Source organism: Rutilus rutilus (assembly GCF_951802725.1).
Source record: "Rutilus rutilus genome assembly, chromosome: 1".
Taxonomy (NCBI): domain Eukaryota; kingdom Metazoa; phylum Chordata; class Actinopteri; order Cypriniformes; family Leuciscidae; genus Rutilus; species Rutilus rutilus.
Genome location: NC_140209.1, coordinates 12,062,374 through 12,080,557, shown reverse-complemented (window position 1 = coordinate 12,080,557; position 18,184 = coordinate 12,062,374). Strand labels below are relative to the sequence as shown.

At 39.3% G+C, this 18,184-nt stretch overlaps 1 protein-coding gene across 7 annotated transcripts in view; it reads left to right on the top strand.

Annotated features, from left to right (window-relative positions):
* Nucleotides 1–18,184, top strand: part of LOC311287692 (uncharacterized protein) — a 412,610-nt gene that overhangs the window by 374,071 nt on the left and 20,355 nt on the right. The window contains exons 1-7 of one of the 7 annotated variants that reach the window (XM_084404705.1): nucleotides 13,484–13,494; nucleotides 15,173–15,622; nucleotides 15,727–15,847; nucleotides 16,008–16,239; nucleotides 16,371–16,647; nucleotides 17,808–17,985; nucleotides 18,087–18,163. The exons of 1 other annotated variant lie outside the window; for it this stretch is intronic. The gene's annotated coding sequence lies outside the window, so the exon portion shown is untranslated. Of the gene's footprint in view, nucleotides 1–13,483; nucleotides 13,495–14,886; nucleotides 15,623–15,726; nucleotides 15,848–16,007; nucleotides 16,240–16,370; nucleotides 16,648–17,762; nucleotides 17,986–18,067; nucleotides 18,164–18,184 lie in introns of those variants that run through there. 5 more of the 7 variants (XM_084404704.1, XM_084404702.1, XM_084404708.1 and 2 more) reach the window with 5 other exon arrangements.

The window sequence follows — 18,184 nt, the reverse complement described above, 5'->3', positions numbered from 1 at the left end:
TCAGAAGAACATGTCAAAAAGCAACATAATGCTACACTACAAAAATCATAGCCTTTGGGTCATGAGCAGCATTCAAAAATCAATGGCAATGACAAATATGCAAATAAACCCTGGGTATATTATGAGCAATGCTAAACATTAATCAATATAACATAGGATGCTGTTTATCTGGGGTTTAGAAAAGGCCCAGGGTTAAATGGCTAGTTTACCCAAATAATGGAAACTGTCATTAATTACTCATCCTCATGACTTTCAAAACTCGTAACACTTTTGTTTATCTTCGGAAAACAAACGAATATCTTTTAATGAAATCTGAGAACTTTCGGTCACTCCACGGACAGCCTTCACAGCACTTTCAAGCATCAGAAAGGTAGTAAAGGCATCATTAAAATACTCCATGTGACTCCAGGGTTTAACCTCAATTTTCTGAAGCAAAAAAGCCCACACAAAGTATGTTTAACACGCATGCGTCATGGCGCAAGTGTTAATTTTTTTTTCCCCTGCACACAAAAAGCACTTGCGTTTCTTCATCAAACTGAAGTTAAACCGCTGGAGTCTCCTGGATTACTTTAAAGACCTTAACCCCCAGTTTCACAGACAAGCCTTAAGTTATTCCCAGACTAAAATGCATGTTTGAGCTGTTTTAACTGAAAGAAACTTGCACTGAAATTTCTTAAAATATGTCAGAGCCATTGTTTTGTCTCAAGATGCACACCAGTAAGGGTGTCACGATTCTCCAAATCCTCGATTCGATTACATTTTCGATTCTAAAGTCACGGTTCGATTCGATTCTTGATTTAAATTTTTTTTTTTAAAGCACAAGCTATGCCATTTTTAGACTTTTAAGCAATATAATAATATCTGACCTTTGTTTGCAATGTACCACACACTACATTGTCACGTTTATTAACAACATAATGTAACAATATATCTTCAGTCAATTGGAAACTTAAACAAAATAACCTGCCATCTAATTTCTCTATTGTAACATGATGACATTCAAGTTCACAAAAAAAAAACAAGTTCACTTTTTTTTGCAGTTTCAAGTTCTGGTTAAAGAGGAATATGAAAAGAGAGAAAATTCGTGACACCCTTACACACCAGTAAAGGTTTTTTATCTAAGGCATGTTTATAAAAGCTACTTAAATACCCTAATTGAACTAAGGCCTAATCCTGACTTAATCTAAGCCCTGTCTGTGAAACCGGCCCTAAAAGTAGTAGTTTTGTAGGCTGTGTAGACAGAAAGATTTCATTAAAAATATCTTCATTTGAGTTCTGAAGATGAACAAGTCTTACGGGTTTGGAAAGACACACACTTTAGTAATACATTGTAAAGCACATCTGAAATTAAAGTGAAAAGAGCTTTTAGTAGTGTATTGTAAACTGTTCTACAAAAAAGCTGGTATACTGTAACAACTTTAATGGGAAGCAGGTACATAAATTAGTGTGTATGTGCAAATTTACTTACCTAGATGAAATCCCACTCGAAATCCGCAAGATTTCTCAGTAGAGAGGCAACCTTTGGATTAACTGTGGAAGACTTTTTATTCACCACCTTGCCCGTCTTCTTGGAGACCACCTTGCCTCTGCAGGTCTTTGAGCCTCTTTCTGGGTTTATTCTGACGAAGCGTCTAAAGACAGTTATATAACAAATTACCATTGAATGCAATAATGATGCATCAAAATTCTTATGAAGATGATTCTGAAAGGTAAAAAAACCCACCAAAAAACAAAGCAATAAGGACTTAAGTGTCATACCTTTGAAGAAACTCCAATGTGCAACAAGCCTCCTCTTGATACTGCAGGTTGAAGACGTAGTACACGGCAAACAGTGTTGAAAGTGCAGTCAAAAATGATGACTGGACACACTCACAAATAACACGGCCTTCTAGGCTTATCATCCATCGGACAGCATTTGTCTGCTCTCCCATACCTAAAATAAAAACAGCAAAAACAAACAAACAAAATAAATAAACCAACCAACCATAAATATATAACAATAACGAAAACATTGGTGCAACTCATTTAAATATCTGCCTTTGAGAAGACTTCATTGTAAATGGATATGGATAGTTCACCCCAAAATGTTATTCTGTCTTAATTTACTGCTGAACACAAACGAATATATTTGGAAGCATGTTTGTAACCCAACAGTTGTGAGGCACCATTGCTTTCCATAGTAGGAAAAAAATACAACAGTGTGGAGTATTCAAGAGCAAATCAATTTATACAGGTTTGGAACAACATGTGGTTAAGTAAACGATGACAATTTTAATTTTTGGGTGAACTATTCTTTAACAACTGTATACAATAGAAATGTTTTATTTTATTTTATTGTATCTTCCCCATTTGTCAATGTTTCTTCTTAACATACTAACCCAGTAAAATAAGACGAGGACTTCCAGGTAGAATAAGTTTCTTCTCAACATCAGCTGCAGATGCAGCAACCTGAAGAGGACACAATACACAAATCAGAATACATATCATCACTTAATAAAGTAAAAAAGAAAACTAAATACTCACATCTGCATGCAACACCAGTCCATCTTCATGTTCCTGAAAATGGGACATTAGAAGCTTGATATGCAGGTGTGCCATCTCTGTGTTTTCAGGCTGGGAGTGGGACAGGACATCCTTCACCTTTTCATTCTTTGATTTGCTCTTGAAGTACTCAACGATAGCCTTTCCGCATTCTTTCATGGACATGTCAAAGGCTTTCAGCACATCAATGTCAGTTAGCAACTTGAAGTGGGCACAAATAGACTTCTGATGGAAGAGGTATGGCCACTGGCTCCTAATGTCTTCTACTGAAGGTGCTGGTATGGAATTTAGTTTCTGACGCAAAAGACAGAATGTAGTCTCCATAAGAGTGTTTACTTCTGCTCTCTCTACACTGACAATTCCCTCATGGCTGTAAATGTCATGCAGTCTTTGACGTTTGGACTCTATTGTCTCTGCAGTCTCTTCAGGGGGAAGGTGCGGTTCAAATCTCACACAGCCATAGGTGTCCGTTGGTCCTCTTTTGCATCCTGAGTTTGGCTTTGCTCGATGACAGACAAAGCTGCTCTCACGGTTCAAATTTTCAACCCTCGTCTTCACTTGAATTAGGAGTGATGTATATCCCGCTCCTATTAATGAGCCATTTGGAAATTTGTCTCCAAAAGTGTTAGGGTTCTCCCTTACAATCTTTTGACAGATTGTAAGACACTGGGCACGTGTTGGGCAAAGTTCAAACTTGCGCATTTCGTCAACCAGAACTCTAACCATCTGGCGCCTTTCTGCAGGTTTCGGTCTTTTTCCTGTAGAGATTGCCGTTCGGATTTCAGGAGGCATGTTGTCCCAAGGGACTTGAAAAGTTTCAGCCCATGTCTTGGAAATGCTGGGCATTTGTGTGAAGGTCAGGCTTGGCCTGGAAGCCTCTGAGTGAGATGCAAGGCAAGACGAAGATGAAGAACACACTGATGGAGCTGGTAGTACATCTAAATTCAGAGTAACCATCTCTGTTTCTGAAAGGGTTTCAAATATCACAGCATAGAGAAAAGCAATAAAGTTTAGTAAAGAGATTAAAATAATTAAGTTACATTTCTGACCACTAAAAGATTTCAATGGCTCGAACTATGTAGAATAGCCTAATTTAGTTAATGTATTTTGTTGGAAAAATGTTGTTCACTAAAATAGATACTTATTTAGTTTAGATTAAGATTAAAATGTCATCATACCTGATTTAAAAATTTGAAGAAGCTTTCTGATTTGAATGACAGGTAAAATGTCCTTAAGGTCTTCTTGCTGAACATATTTGAGGTCGTCTTTGCATTCTAGTCCTGAGCTTTGAAGACTGGAAATGATCTGGTGGAGAATGTCAGGAGGCAGGCTGGGCAATGCCTGAAGAATTATACATTTAACCTCCTCAAACCAGGTAGACATTTTTCTACAAAAAAGAGAAAAGAAAAGAGTGGTGCAGAATTAGTACAGGCATGCCACACACAGTGTACTCAAACAATGGGTAATAATCCAAAATATTCCTTAGATCTACACAGCATGTTCTTTCTGCTGGTGTAATTCTGTAAACGCCCATATTTGGAAGGCGAACAGCCTGATATTCCTGAGTAACAAAATGTAAAGACACACCCTGATGAATGAGAATTAGCTTGATCTTTCCAACTACAAGCCCCTCATCAGAGTCACTGATCAATACAAACATGTTCTTTTTGTATTTTGTGCCTCTCACTGTAACATCACTGGCTACCTCAGTGTTCATAGGCTCAAAGTTCATATTTGAAACTGAGCGTCTGATGTCTTCATTGTAATCACCTGGGTAAAACTCTGTGCTTTTTTCTACTTCAATGTCTTGTGGGAAGTAGCTGCCAGCATACAGATATGCCTGAAGAAGCTGATGCTTCTCAGCGAGTGTTCGACACAAATTCTTAAAGTTATGTGATTTGCGAGCACACTGTTTAAAATAGGAGTGTTTGCTCTCAAATCGCAGTGTCCACAAACGAATTAGAGGGCCAAAGTGAAAAATCAGGTCAGGATAGTGACTGATGTAATGGTGTTTTGGTCTGAGTGGATGACTGGGAAAAGACTGCCATCGAGTATGCAAATACTCATCAATTAGAACCTGCAAGTAAGCTATCTGACCAGTGGACACAGCTGGTGCACATACAAGTTCTACTATTTCTCGTAGTTGCAAAACCAGCTGCCAAGTCTCATTTTCAGATGGGTTTACAATTTTGTCTCCAATCAATCCTGGCAACATCCTAAGAAAATACCAATTTTGAACTGCATGGCCAGAAAGTTTTTCACTCCCAGGAACAACATCACTGGGTTTGTTGTTTGCATCATTACCAAAGTATGTTAAATTATTTATTCGTCGATTTAACTCCTGGTAAGTGAACAGCTTCTCCACTGTGACAAAATTATTAATGTACAATGCTAAATCATATGATGCAACACCTTCAAAAATATCATGTCCCAGACAGGGGGGTAGCCCAGGCTGACACACATGAAAGTAACGTAGTCCATTAAACACGGAGTCAAATTTGACACCTCCAGTGGCATTGGATGTGGCATTACTTGTCTGACTTTGAACAAGATCCCTATACGACTGTACAGTGCGTTTACTTACTTTGAACAAGGGATCTTTTTTAAACGTTTCCCTTTCTATATTGCAGTATCTGCAAAAATGCACACTTTTTGTGAAATTTTCCACAAATCCACCAATGCCATGGGAGCCCAGATTATCCCCACAAATTGCAGACAGCGTTCCCCTGTACACTGTTCCATCAGGCAAATTAATGCCACTTACCTCAATGTCTTTAAGGTCTTTGATGAGAGGGCTAAACACTTTGTCCTGGCCAAAATACTTGAAGTCTTGCTCCCTGCAAAGCAAAACAAGCTGCATCTGGTCAATGCGTGATCTATGATGTGGAGGAATATCTGCAAGAGTTGCATATACACAGAGTAATTTATGTTTTTTCCTGCCAGATCCCAGTGGGTTGGCTACTTCCAACGCATCCTGATAAAGGATTAAACTAAAGGATGAGGTGTCTGTATTGAGCAGCTCATTACCTTTTAAGTTGCTACCATCCCATACATCATGAAGAACATTGTGAGGACGGACACCAGAAAATACTTGTTTGCGATGTTCTGTAACTGTGTCAATCTGTAATAGAGAACCAATTGTATCTTTAATCGGAACATATTGAGCAAAACACTCTTTGCCTGCCTCATTTGTCCCAAGACAAAGTGGAACTGGTGCTACATAGTTGAATGTATTCTTGAAAAATGTCTTTCTTTTTTGATCAGTTTTAAGTTTTTGTGAATTACAAGTCTCAAAGAGATTTTCACTGTGCAAAATTCCCAAAATAGCATTTATGTCTGCTTCTGCAACCTCCAATGCACTCAATTTTTCTCTCAATTTAAAAAGCAGGTGCGAGTGACTCATTTCATGAATTTCCTGAAGGTGATCAACAATTATTTGAACAGTGGAGGATGGAATCAGACATTTTGATTGCAATTTGAGATAAAATAGAGCTAGATGTCTCAAAAACTGATCTTCGTCCACACTTTCACCAAAGGTGTCTTGTTCCACACCATCAGTATCAGTATCACTGCAAAGAAAGTCCTGTGGCATTTCATGATGCTGTTCAGAGCACTCATGCATGCTATGAGGAAGCGCAACTGAATCAATCAGGTTTACCTCTGAACAATCACTGTGTTTTCTAGATACATGCGCTGTAAAAGTGGACACAATTGAAAAAGACTTGTCACATTGCTGAAATGGACATGAAACGCTTCTCCCCTCTCTAATGTGAGTTTTAAGATGCTGATAAAATCTACTCATAGTGTCACACCTGACTTGACACAAGTCAACATGACACGTCAATTCAAATGAAGTCAATGGCATAGATTTGAGCTTAGATTTCCCCTCTTTGTGTCGATAACAGTGAGTTTTGAAAGCTGAAAACTTTTTGAAACTCTTATTACAAGCAGGTAATGCACAATTAAACCTGACATTCGCAACATGAATATGAATGCGCATGTGTCTCACAAATGCAGGTAAAGTACTGCATGTGTGTGAACAAAGTTTGCAAGTAAACATTTTACACTATGGAAGAGCACAATCCAGCTATAAAACACACACATGTGTGTTTTAACTTTGAGAAACAAGTTAAAATTAAACTTAAGTGAATTTCCTCTGTTATATCGACGACGACTTAATGTATGTAACGTTAGTTGGAGCAAATGTATCGAGTGCAAAAGTATGCTGTTAAAATTATTGTGCTCATATACTGTAAAAAAAGCCAAAATAATAACACTGACATTTAATAAGTTCATATAACTTCCAATGAGACAGACGTGTGCAATTCACTCGTCTCGTGCTAAAGAAGAACCTAACGTTAGCTGTTCCACCATCCCCCACAGCGTAAAAAAAACATACTGGCGAAAGGCGGTAAATTTAAAAACCTAACGTTACTTAATACAATAATCCAACGAACGCACTTATTTTACATTTCCCTCTATATTAGGGTAACTTGTACAATGAAAGAACACAAATATGCAAAGCTGCAAGCACGCGCGAGCTCGGAGACGGACACACACACACACACACACACGCGCGCGCGCGTTTAACTTTGAGGAACAATAAATTTAGCTACATACATCCACTGTCTTAAAGCACGAAATTAATAAGATTAACAGTGAACACAATTATTTTAGATTCACCCGTGGTCTGGTACCTGTAAATGAGTTTCAACATGAAAGCTGTGCTTCCACCGAGAAAGACGTGTGTCAGTCACTCTTGCCAACTGCCAAAGTGCGTCGTTCGCGGTTCATTCCCTCCCCCACAGATCACGTGCTAATTAACGGTAAGAAACTGTAATTTTAGAAAACGGGTCAGTACTGTAAATTTCTGCTGTAAATTTACAGCATTTTTTTACAGTGTAGACATAAAGAACAAGTTATTACAACTAATGACTTCTAGATTATCTAACCACTAAGTAAGCACTGTACACATTATACAGGATGTAATGTATCAAATAACAATCTCCAGAATTATTTACTTTACAATCACAGTAACAATAATCAACTGATTACATTTTCTTTTATCTTTTCTTTTATGAACATTCTAATGCTTCTGATCTGTTTAAGCAATATTCAGAGGTTCAGTCTATCAGGAGGCTTTACTGTGCGGTTGGATCTTCTCAGCACAGGTGAATGCATTTCTTTAGCTTGCTCATTGTGATGCAGTACTGGAAGTGTTTCAGATGTTGACTCTGCACAGTCAGTGTCACCTGTATGTGTAATCTCTACTGTCTCTTTTGTTTTTAGCAGACTTCTCCGGTTTCTCCTCAGGATCTGACCATCTTCTGTCCTGACAGTGTAAGACCTTGGCTTCACCTCCTCCAGGACTGTGGCTCTTTTAGTCCAGGTACTGGAATCCTCAAGTCTTACTGTGTCATTATTGGAGAGTGGTTCTAGGCTTTTTGATGCCTTGTCATAGTTCGCTTTTTGTCTCAGTTTCAGGTGCTTTTGTTTTCTTTTCAGGTACTTTCTCTTGTTTTGTGTTGCTAAGCACGGAAGTGTGGTTTGTAATCTGCGCCCCATCAGTATTTCAGCAGGAGACACACCGTGTTCTAGTGGAGAAGCACGGTAATTCAGCAGAGCTAAATAAGGATCTGATTGACTGTCCACTGCTTTCTTGAGCAGTAGTTTCACTATGTGAACTCCTTTCTCTGCCTTTCCGTTCGACTGCGGATATAATGGGCTCGATGTCACGTGTTGAAACCCATATTCCTCAGCAAACTTCTGGAAGTCCCTTCCACTGTAGCACGTCCCATTATCACTGCAAACCACCTGTGGAATGCCGTGTCTCGCAAAGATGGATTTCATGTGTGTTATCACACAAGCAGAAGATGTATTGGAAAGCAACGCAATCTCTGGGTAGTTTGACAGATAGTCTATCACCAGCAAATAGTTTCGTCCGTCCAGGAAAAATAAGTCAGTCCCAACTTTCTGCCATGGTTCATCCGGTGGATCAGTGATGATCATTGGCTCCTTTTGTTGCTTAGCATGATGCTTCAAGCACGTATCACAGGTTGACACCATCCTGTCGATGTCTGCATTTATTCCGGGCCAGTAGATTGCAGTTCTAGCCCTTCTTTTACATTTCTCGGCCCCAAGGTGTCCCTCATGCAGTTTTTTTTTTTTAACATCTCCTGTTGCAGTGACTGAGGGATAATGATCCTGTCTTGTCTCAGCAGAAGTCCCTTAACAACACTTAACTCTGCTCTTATGTTGTAGTACTGAGCACATCTTCCTCTAGGCCAACCTTCATTCAGATGTGTGATGACCAATTGCAGACATTTATCTTTTCCAGTCTCCACTGCAATCTGTTTGAGTTTTGTGTCTGTGACTGGAAGAGCTTCAGCTACCATGTTCACATGCTGAGTCACATCAGCCTCTGTGGAACTTTCACATTTTCCATTCTGCTCAACAGCTCTGGACAGAGCGTCCGCCAGAACTAGATGCTTCCCTTGAGTATACATTAGCTCCATATCATACCTCTGCAGTCGCATCATCAGTCGCTGGATTCTTGGAGACATTTGGTTCAAGTTCTTTTTAATGATGGCAATTAATGGTTTGTGATCTGTCTCTGCCACAAATGTCGGTAAGCCGTACACATAGCCGTGAAATTTCTCCAATCCATACACTAAGCCCAGGCACTCTTTTTCAATCTGTGCATAGCGGCGTTCCGTTGGAGTCATCGTTCTCGAGGCATATGCGACTGGCCTCCAATTCTCTCCATCCGCCTGCAGTAGAACTGCACCCATTCCATCCTTGGAAGCATCCGTCGAGATCTTTGTCTTCTTTGTCGGATCAAAGAACGTCAGAACAGGCTCTGTAGTGAGGAGAGTCTTCAGTCGTCCCCATTCTTGTTCATGATCAGCTGTCCATCTGAACTCGCCTTTTTCGCACAACAGTTCTCTCAAATAAACAGTTTTTGAAGACAGGTTAGGTATGAACTTCCCGACGAAATTGATCATCCCCATCACTCTCAATACAGCTTTTCTGTCTGTGGGTCTGGGCATTTTGAGTATAGCCTGTATCTTACTCTTGTCTGGTTCCACACCCCTTTCTGACAGCGAATCTCCCAGGAACGTGATTTCCTTCGCTCCAAACTGACACTTGTTCCTATTTAACTTGAGCCCATACTTCCTTACACGCTGTAGGACGTCCATGAGCCTCTTGTTGTGCTGTTCTATTGTGGATCCCCACAATACAATGTCGTCCACATAAACACGCACGCCCTCGATGCCTTCGATTACGTGTTCCATAGCCCTGTGGAATACTTCAGGAGCTGAGGAAATTCCGAACGGCATCCTCAAGAAGGAGTAGCGGCCAAAGGGCATTGAATGTGCAATACCTTGTGCTGTCCTCATGTAGTTTCAGCTGCCAGAAGCCCTGAGATGCATCAAGCTTCGTGAAAAACTTAGCACCAGCCATCTCACTTATAATTTCCTCCCGTGTCGGAATCTGATAATGTTCTCTCTGTATGTTTGCATTTAAGTCCTTTGGATCCATACAAATACGTAGATCACCATTGGCTTTCTTCACACACACCATCGAATTAACCCACTCTGTAGGCTCTTCCACTTTTTCTATGACTCCCATTGTTGTCATTTTATCCAGCTCTTGCCTCAGCTTTTCACAAAGTGGTGCTGGAACCCGTCTTGGTGCGTGAACTACTGGCTGTGCATCTTTTTTCAACTGTATTTTGTAGGTGAATGGTAATACTCCAAACCCTTCAAAGATGTCTGGAAACTGTTTGACGATTTGCTCCACACTGTTCTGTGTTTCTCCATTCTTTCTGGTGTATATTCTTCTTACCAGACCCAGATCTTCACATGCCTTGTCTCCCAACACAGAATCATGGCCATCTGGAACAACCACAAACATGAGGTAATGCTCTTTGTTTTTAACTTTTACTCTGAGAGTACATGTTCCTTTTGTTGGAATGTTCTGGCCGTTATAGGCTTTGAGTTGCACAGTTTTCTGACTTATGTGCGGCTTGATTTTCATTGCTCCGACATCATACTCTGAAATCAGATTGACTTTTGCTCCTGTGTCTAGCTTGAGTGATACTGTTACTCCATTTATTTCCAGAGCAGTCATCCACTTGTCCCGTGCAACACTATTCACATCAGTCTGTTCTGTTCTTTCTTGACTGATATCGGCCTGCTGCACCATTCCAACGAAGAATGTGTCACTGAGGGATGTTTCTTCCACTGCATGCACACGCTCTCTTTGACTTTGTCCACCTTTCGAAAAGCATTGTTTGGCAAAATGATTCTGCCCTTTACATTTAGCACAGACTTTGCCATAAGCTGGGCACTGCTTTGGCAGGTGTCTTTTGCCACACCTCTTACAGTTAAACAGTTCTTTCTGCTGTTTCAGTTTACTCATTCCGCTTTTCTGCATCTTCTCTGTTACTGCAGCTACGGCTGAATTGTCACTCCCGCTCATCTTTGTGTGTTCACCAAAGGTTTTAGCATGCTGAATAGCTATCTCACTGGCATGACATATCCGCACGGCTTCATTCAAGGTTAGCTCCGTCTCTCTCAAAAGCCTCTCCCTCACTTTTTTATCATTGATGCTGAACACAATTTGGTCACGGACCATTGAATCTTGCAACAGTCCGAAATTGCATGTTTTAGCTTTCAACTTTAAATCAATTAAGAAACTATCAAACGTCTCTCCTTGTTGTAGACGAGAGCGAAAAACATACCTCTCAAAAGTCTCGTTTTTTCTTGGTGTGCAGTGCAAATCAAACTTTTCCATCACCACGTCATATTTGCCTTTGTCCGCGGCCTGTGCAAACACGAGTGTGTTAAACACTTCTATTGACTGAGGTCCCGCGACGGTGAGAAGCAATGCAATCTTACGTGCATCCGACGCTTCATCCAAGCCCACTGCTTGCAAGTACAGCGTGAATCTCTGTTTGAACATACGCCATTCGTGATCAATGTTTCCAGTCCAGTTTACAGCGTCAGGCGGTTTAACACTTTCCATGACGACTGTCAATGTTGGTGATTATCACCACTCCTGGTACCATGTAATGTTTCTTATTTCAATGAAGAAACTGTTTGTAATTAAACTTATATTTTAATTCACTTTCAGGTCTCGAGCAGGAACTGTAACAACACATGTGATCGTCTAACTCACTGTCTGTATATTCTCCAGGTAAGTATAATAATACTGACACCTAGTGGTTAGTTTCCATATATACAACTATACTATCACTACACTCACTAGTGATATCTAGCTACTGTGCAAAGAAATAGCAGACAAATTAATAAATTAAATTAATAAATTCTGAACCAGCGTCACTCTGACTCTACTACAACTGCTTCTACTACTCCTCCACCCACAAGGTGGCGCGAGTTTCGAACCCCCTTTATCCGGAAGCGACACTCAGACCGAACCGATGACGTATCCACACAAACCGAGGCCTCGTTTGTCATTAGTCACGTGATTTTCACGTTAACAACACAAGCCTCGAATCGCGGCTTCATCTGGCACGCCCACTTTTTCTCGACACAAGCTCCGACGCCTCGGTTCAAATGTCACACCACTAGATCCATGTCTTTGCCTGCTTTCCTCAGTTTCGTTACAATCAAATTGAAAATGGGCTCATCTACAAGATTTAATTTACTACGTGGAATTAGACAAGGTTGTCCAATTTCACCGTATTTTTATAAGGTGGTCAATTACTTTCTGTTCATCTTAGGACAAGTGCTATACAGGGCATTAATATCGCGGATAGAGAGATCATACAGAGTCAAAGATGATACTAGGCTACTCTGTTTTACACAACTCTGCTCAGGTTTACTTAGCTATTAATATTATTAGGTTATTTTCCAGGACTTCAGGCTTACTTTTAAATATACATAAATGGTGAACTCTTATCAATCAAACATTGTTGTTTAACAAACATCGAAGGCATCCCAGTGAAAGTTACTTATTTGGGAGAGTCGTTTCTAAGTATATGAAGAACAGATGTGTTGATTACTTTTCTCTTGATTCTGAAAAAAAAAAAAAAAAAACAGAAAGACACAAAATATCTGGTTACACAGAGATCTGTCTCTCAAGGGTAGAACTTTACTTTCCATGGTCTTTCACGTCTAGCTAACTCTGCTACATCTCTTTATGTTGATGATCAGACTTCCAGGATAGTTCACCAATGTTTATTTAATTTCTTTTGGAAAAATTTGAAACACTATATTAGAAAATCTGTAGTTATAAATTCTTATGAAAAAGGTAGACTTAAAGGCATACTTCACCGATTAGCATTAAGTTTTGTATCATTAGAAAACCTGTAGTATTTTCAAATGCCTGTGCTTCCCTCCCTCATCTTTTGCTTTGCCTTTTATTTCAGACATAGGCCTACCAGAGGTTTAATATTTACATTTCATATTTGTTGTTTCGGGTGATCTTGTGACTTCAGCTCAGAAATATTTGATTGCTTTGTTATAAATTTAATTTAACTTCTTGGAAAATGTTATATACATAAATGTAAGTTTGCCATTAACAAACCATTTTTTTCTGTGTTTTTGAAATAATTTAAAATACTTATTACTAGGCTACAATTAGGCCTACATCTTCAGTAAATATTAAAGCAATTATTTGTAAGAATTTTACTTGTGTACTTTCTATCTTCTTTTTTGTCTTTTATTTTTCAGTTTTCAGCTAATCACTGTTAACTCTTATTTTATCATTTGTATTCTGATGACATTGAACACATTGTTAATACATGTTGTATATTTTGTACACAAAGTTGTATTTAATAAATATGTAATTGCTGTACTTTTTGAAATAAAAACTGTTTCCTTCCTCATTATCATGCATCACATGAAAAAAAGAGTAAAATGAGTCTCTGATCCAAAACCCACAACAGATGGCGCTAATTCGAGCCGCCAAGAAAGGAGTCCTGAGGTGAGGAGAGCAGTTCACGGTATTTCTCATATTTACACAACCATCACACACACTTTACAGTTTGATTAAGCAACAGACTCATTTCTGTATTGTTTTCATCGATCACAGAGATACTTGTGCGTCTTTTCTGGCGTCTTCCTACTGAAATAAACATTTAGTGCAGCAGCAGCGAGCATGAGGAGAATATGTTGAGTTCATTCAGACCTGAGCGATTTTGTGTTCGTTTGTGTGATTGTCTCGATGTTTGGAGTGAGAACTGTTACTGAATGTCAAGTCAAGAGTTACAGTTTGAGGTCTGTGAGGGGAATTGATGCTGCTGCCGTTTTATTTTATCTTTAACAAATCAAATTTGTTACTTCACATTGTTAAAATACACTGGAACAGATACGGCTAAATATAAAGGAAGTTTGAGAGGGATGTGTAGGTGGCTGGCTTGAGACCAATGGAGGTGTCACGGAGTTAGTGATGTTACGTCTGACACCGACGCTCCGAAGCTTGCTTCAAACTCGAACGGTCCTTGCAATGAACCACTGCTTCGGAGCTTGTATCATTACGTCACTAGTCACGTGAAAATGACTTCTGAAGCAAACACACTGGTTCACTCCTGTAGTAAACCACCTGACTGCTTTGACAGCCCAATCCAGTGTTGACAGGTTTGAAACCTGGCGGCTGTATTTCTTATAAAAGTGAAGGTAAAAAAAACTATAGAAACCATTACAGAAATTCTATTGGATTTAATGGTTTTCATGGGAATTGTATTGGTTGTAATGGGAATTATAGTGGTCTCTGTGGGTCTACTGATATGTGTTGGGTTGTATTGGTGGGGGCATTAAATCCTAATGGAATATGTCCCTAACACACTACAAAAAAGAATAATGTAGTGGTTTAAAGGGTAAAAGCCAATGGTTCCTATTTTAATATAAACCATTAGAATTTCTGTGATGGTTTCCAACTTTTTTTTAAGCTGGTCTGATCTTCTGTCCTTGTCTAAAGAAATAATTACACACACAGATCATGTTTTATTATCAAGGTGAACACATGAAATTCATCAGTATCTGTAAAATTCACCTACATAACTGAGTTTCACAGCACTAACACTGTTTCAGCTTTGATCGCCTCGGTAAAAACACGTAATAAACGGGGCGTTACTTGCATTTTATGGTTGTCAGCTTTGTTGCATTACATTTACTTCACCAGGAGATGGTGCTGCAATTTCTATCTGAATGAAGCTTCGAGTAATGAACCATTTTCGACACAATTGTATCAGAAAGCAATAATGCTTCGAAACGCTTCATTTGGCCATCACTACACGGAGTGACGTGTTTCCCTGTGGGAGCGATTTCGATGTAACACCAGGCCGGTTCCGGGTCCTTCCGTGTAAACAGTCCGGCCGGGCTTAGTAATGGGGAAATGAGCGTCAGCTGTGTAACGAGCGGAGATTGAGCCGCGAGAGAGACATGTATTCGCGAGGGGGATTATAAAAGGACATGTTTGTGTGGCGAGAGGAGATCACACAGAGTGGTGAGAGACTGCACATTAGGAAGAAGGAGCCTTAAAGGGGTCATGACATGAGAAACCAAGAGGTCTTTGTACCATTAAAACGTCCTGCAAGTTTCATAGCTTAAGACGTCCTCTCCATTATAAACGAACCATTTATTTAATCAAGCTCTAATTACAGCTCGTTCTGGATCCATGGTAAGAAGTGACGTCACGGTGCGAAGTGACGTACCAGCCGTTTGCATATGACCGCCTCCAGCACAAGACAACTACGCTTCAAGCGCAAGACAACTACGCTCATTTCGTCTCACAAGTGTTCAGTCAACGGACAGCTAGTGGGTCTGTGTACAGGAAAATTACGATGCCACGCAGATGTGCTGTTCCTGGCTGTGGACAAACAACATCTTTGAATTCGCTGCCGAAAGATCCAGATGTCAGGGAAAAATGGATGCACTTTATTTTTTGCGGACGTCCCAGTCACTCTAGTGTTAATTTAAGCGTTTGTTCTATACATTTTAAGGATGACTGTTTTGAAAACAAATCCCAATATGATGCTGGCTTTGCCAGAAAACTGTTGCTTAAAGATAAGGCCGTGCCGACTACTCTGGGCTCAACAACGACGACGCAAACTGTAAGTAATGTATTTAAAACTTTAAACTACTTTTTAAAACGCAATTTCATTCATTATGAATAAGCACAGTGTTTTTACTTAGTTTACTTGCATATTGTTTTCAGAGACTGCCATGTTCAGGCCCCATATCAAAAGATGTTGGCTGTCAAACTGACCAACCCACTCATACATCTGTGGGCACACAGCTGTCGTTTCGAACCATGAGACCCAAGTGTCGTAGCAATGGTATTGTTTATATAATCCTAACTTGTGTCATCATAATTCTATTTATAAGAAGCTTAAAAGCTTGATTGCCTAAAAGGAATTATTTATAGTCCATACTTTTATAATAATGCAATTACAATTGATAGAATAAAACTTTACGTTGTATTTTCTAACGTTATAGAAACACAAACAGAGCAGTCCTCAAATCTTTCAAGTGGTGATGTCGCCATACCCTGGACTACTTCACAGCCTTTTACTTCAACACCTCTAAAAGATGAAAGGCCTGCCAAAAGGCCTCGCTTTGAATTGGAGGGTGAAGAAAGTGTGTCTTTTGAAGAAGTCTGTGACACTCAGGACGTAACATATGACCCTGCTCAGTCTGTCACCAGTGTTACTGAACCATCAAAGCATTCGTAAGTTTTTGTCTTTATCATGTTAAGTTTAGCATACATATAACTGTATGTTTAACTGACTCGTAAAACTGGTAATGTACTTTTTTTCAACATAATATACATTTTTTGTTATTAATTTTCTCTTGTGATAGCATGTACACATCCAAAGCCTCTCATGAAGACACCAAATATATTGTGTTTGAAAACTGTCTACTTGAACTGTTTGAGATCTGTCCAGTATGTTCAAGAGCCTGCAATATTCGGCCTCGTAGCAATGGGACTTTTTTGGCCATTGAGCAACTTTGCCCGCATTGTGAGTATTTCAGACAGTGGAAGAGCCAACCCTGTGTTGGCAGTACCCCTGTTGGTAACCTCCAGCTGTCTGCTTCCCTGTACTTCTCTGGAGCTTCATTCTTCCAGATGAAAAAGGTTTGTGGGGTATATATATATATATATATATATATATATATATATATATATATATTAATTAGTGCTGCACGATTAATCGTATCGCAATCGCGATGTCAAGCCTACGCGATTATATGAGTATATATATATATATATATATATTAATTAGTGCTGCACGATTAATCGTATCGCAATCGCGATGTCAAGCCTACGCGATTATATGACGCAAAATGCTGCGATTTTATATTAAATAAACAAATTAGCGCTGTTAACGCAATTAACGCAGCATCTGTTAATTTTTGCCATCCTTTGGCTAGTGTTACATGATCCTGCTCTTATTCATGCAAATGCTTTTAAACCATTCATGCGCGATAAGATAAAAAAGAAAGTGCTGTCAGTGAATGCCTCCTGACACACACACACACACACACACGACCCACAGATAGACGCGCGCCAGTATCAAGTTCTCTTTCGCGGTAGAACGAACAACACACATGCTTAAATGAACTCGCTGACTGTGAATGTCCTGACTGTGACAGACAGAAAGACTCGCGCTAATATCGTGCGTTCGCACAAAACAGCATGCCAGAATACAGTTCTCTTTCGAGCTTGAACGAACAATAACACACACAATTATGCCAAAATGTCTTTTTGTCGAGTATCTTCATAACATAAGAGTAGTCTTATGATGAACGTGAAGAGTTGTGACTCGTGAGAGAATGAGGCGCGTGTGAGATCCGCGTCTCTGTCAGCAGCGGCTGCTCTTAAAGGGACAGTACACAGTAGCCACTAATTATCTCTGTCGCTAAAGTTAATCAAAGAACAAAGGGAACAGAGAAAAACACTCACTGCTCTTGACTAAATAACTTTTTTCTTTAGGCAGATTATCACTAATCTGTGTGTGCATTTATTTTCCTTGAGAACCAAGCAAGTTGACTCATGAAACCATTTGTTTATTATATCGCATTCGCAATATTGACCTCTATTATCGCAATATGACATTTTCCCCAAATCGTGCATCCCTCATATATATATATATATATATATATATATATATATATATATATATATATATATATATATATATATTAATAATAATAATAATAATTTTTTTTTTATTTTTTTTTTCTGTTTAAAATAGTTTAAACGTATAATGCGTAATTATTTTTTTTCTTTTGAAGGTATTTGAGTCAATGCATTTGAAGATGTTCAAATACAGAACCTTCAGAAGGCATGCCAGCATGTACCTGGAACCACTAATAATATATAAGTGGAAGAAGGAACAGGTGGATTTAGTGAAGGATCTCTGTGAGGCGGACAAGGTGATAATTGGTGGCGATATGAGAGCTGATTCGCCAGGTAAAGAGTCATGCTTGGTGATGCAAGTTCTTCTGCAGTCTTAATAATGTGTTCCTGTGTAAACTATTTTATAAAATATTAGTTGTATTGTGACATTTCAGGCCATTCAGCAAAGTATGGGAGCTACACCACAATGGATCTTCAAAAGAACCTCATAATAGACATCCAGCTAGTGCAGGTGAGAAAATGCATAGATCAC